The sequence below is a fragment of the Rhincodon typus genome, chromosome 5 (genome assembly GCF_021869965.1).
Source record: "Rhincodon typus isolate 14 chromosome 5, sRhiTyp1.1, whole genome shotgun sequence".
NCBI lineage: Eukaryota > Metazoa > Chordata > Chondrichthyes > Orectolobiformes > Rhincodontidae > Rhincodon > Rhincodon typus.
Window position 1 is genome coordinate 99,888,374 of NC_063336.1, and position 2,820 is coordinate 99,891,193.

Here is a 2,820-nt window from a genome sequence, read left to right on the forward strand (position 1 = left end):
CACTTGAATTAGTTGATACAACTAAGATGTGCTTCAAGTAGTTACGAGCACTTCTATCACTTGCCCCACAAATGTGGCACCACATGTAATCTCTGAATCTTTTCAACTCAACCTCCGGCATTTAGGATTTCTTGGATGTGGACCTCGAGTCACTATTACTGATGACCATATTCCATCTGAATCATTGTATATTTCAGGCACACGTTGACAAACCTCTCTTTGTGGACCATGATTGTCATGATGACACAGTTCCTTTATAACTAACAAATCAACACACCTAGATCCTAGTCTGGTCCTCTGATACAAACACACAGCAGTTTAACATGAGCTAATCACACTGCTTTCAGGATTCAGTCCTTTAGCTTCCCCATACTTTTCTTCACCAAGAGCGTTGGGAGTATGTTATTCTCACTGCTAAACAGAAAACTGATCAATTCGTAGAGCTTTTCTTGCTTCTCCTGGCATGAATCCTGTGCTCCAAACTATGTTGAGTGAAACCAGCTACCACATCAAATGCCTGAAAGCTGACACTACTGCAATTTAGCATTCACCTCAGTAGCAAGCTCAGTCAAAACTTAAGTTCTTTGGAACGATGTCATACCCGAGAAGTCCAATTAACCCTCCTTTCTAGAATTATCTTTGTTTCACTTTGCTCTTAAACGGAAATTCTCACTAAAAGAAAGGTCAGAAGTCACATGACACGAGATTATAGTTCAACAGGTTTATTTGAAATCACAAGCCTTCAGAGTGCTGCTCCTTCACAAGGTGAAGTCAGCACGGAAAGCTTTCTGAAAGCTTGCAATTTCAAATGAACCTGTTGGGACTATAACCTGGTGTCGTGTGACTTCTAACTTCATCCACCCCAGTGCCTCCACATCATCACAAAAAGAAAATACAGGCTTTTTCCAAAGAGAAGGGGTCATTACATTATCCAATAATCCAGTACTTGTCTGTTATCATCCTTCAGACATTGTATTCAGTTGTAGCAAAAAGTTTTCAAATGCCTCGTCTCTCCTCTACTTCTTTTGCCAATTAATTTAAATCTGGTGATGATCCTCCTGTCAGTGTAAACCAGGAAATGTAACAATCATCTCTACTTACACACTCATAAGGAAATCAGAACTAGGAATTTGACATTCTGGGATATTTGAACTTTCAGAAACACAGGAGGAAAGGAAAAGTTGAGGGGTAGAACTGTTAATGAGAAAATGAAATGAAGACAGTTGTGAGAGATGACCAAGGCTTGGATGAGTCCATTTGAGGCAGTAAATAACATCAAAAGGAAGAAGACGCTTGAAGGAGTAGTGTATAAATTGCCAAGCTGTAGCTACACTATAGGAAAGGGTATAAATCAGTAACCATGTAAAAATAGAGCAATAATTATGGGTGACTTTAATCTTCATGTTGATTGGGCCAATCAAGTTGGAAAGGGTAGCCATGGCAACAGATTCAGAGAGCGTGCATTAGGAACAGTTTCCTATAGCAATATGTCATGGAGACAACCAGGGAACAGGCTATCTTAGATCTGGCCATGGGTAATGAGGCAGATTTAATAAATGACCTCAGTAAAAGATCTCCAAGGAAGTAGTCCTCATAACATGATAGGATTTAATATTTGTTTGAGAGTGGAGGATCTGGGGTCGAAAACAATTGAGTTTAACTTAAATAAAGGGAATTGCCATGAAATAAGTTTAGAGTAAGCGAAAGTGGACTGGGCAGACAGATTAGCAGGAAAGACAGCAACCAAACAGTAGCAGACACTTAAGGAAGTAATTCATGACTCTCAGCATCAATATATCCCCATAAGAAGGAAAGATTCCGAGAGGATAAACCAATCATGGCTAACCAGGGAATTTAAGGAGAGTATAAAGTTGAAAGAAAAAGTATTTAAGGAGGCAAAAGTCAGTGACAGCCTTGAAACTGGGATAAATTCAGAACCCAGCAAAGGTGAAGTAAAAAGATAACAAAGAGAGAGAAAATAAACTATGAGGCCAAACTAGGCCATTAACTGGCAAAAAGAGCATCTTTAAATAGATAAAAAGGAAGAGAGAAGTCAAAGTGAACATGAATGAATCTGGAGAGGAAGGAAATGGTGGAGGAGTTGGATATTTTGCATCAGTCTTTACAGTAGAAGATACTTCAAACATCACAATAATACTAAAGAATGTGGGGAAAGAATTAAGTATCATCACTATCACTAGTGAAGTAGTATTAAACTAACAGGGCTAAAGGCAAGTAAGTCCCCTGTCCTTGATAGCTTGCATCCCAGCTACAGAGATAGTAATGCACTGGTTGTGATTTTCCAAAAATCCTTGAATTCTGGACAAGTACTGGAGGATTGGAAAACTGCCAATGTGACACCCCTATTCAAAAAGTGAGAGAGGCAAAAAGCAGGTAACTATAGGCTGATTAACCTAACATCTATTGTTGAAAAATGTTAGAATCAATCATTAAGGAAGTAATAACAGCACATTTATAGAATCATAATCTAATCAAGCAGAGTCAACATGCCTTCATGAAAAGGTAGTGTCTGCCTAACTAGAGTTTTGAGAGGATATCTCAACCAGAATGATAGAGAGGAACCAGTAGATGTGTTTTATTTGGATTTGCAGAATGTGTTTGACAAGGTACATCACAAAAGTTTGAGTCATAAGAGGTGCTGGAAGTAATACATTGATGTGCATAGAGAATTTGCTAATGAGCAAGAAACAGAGAGTAGGGATGAAGGGTTTCAGAGATAGTAGGAACTGCAGATACTGGAGAATCTGAGATAACAAGGTGTAGAGCTGGATGAACACGGCAGGCCAAGCAACATCAGAG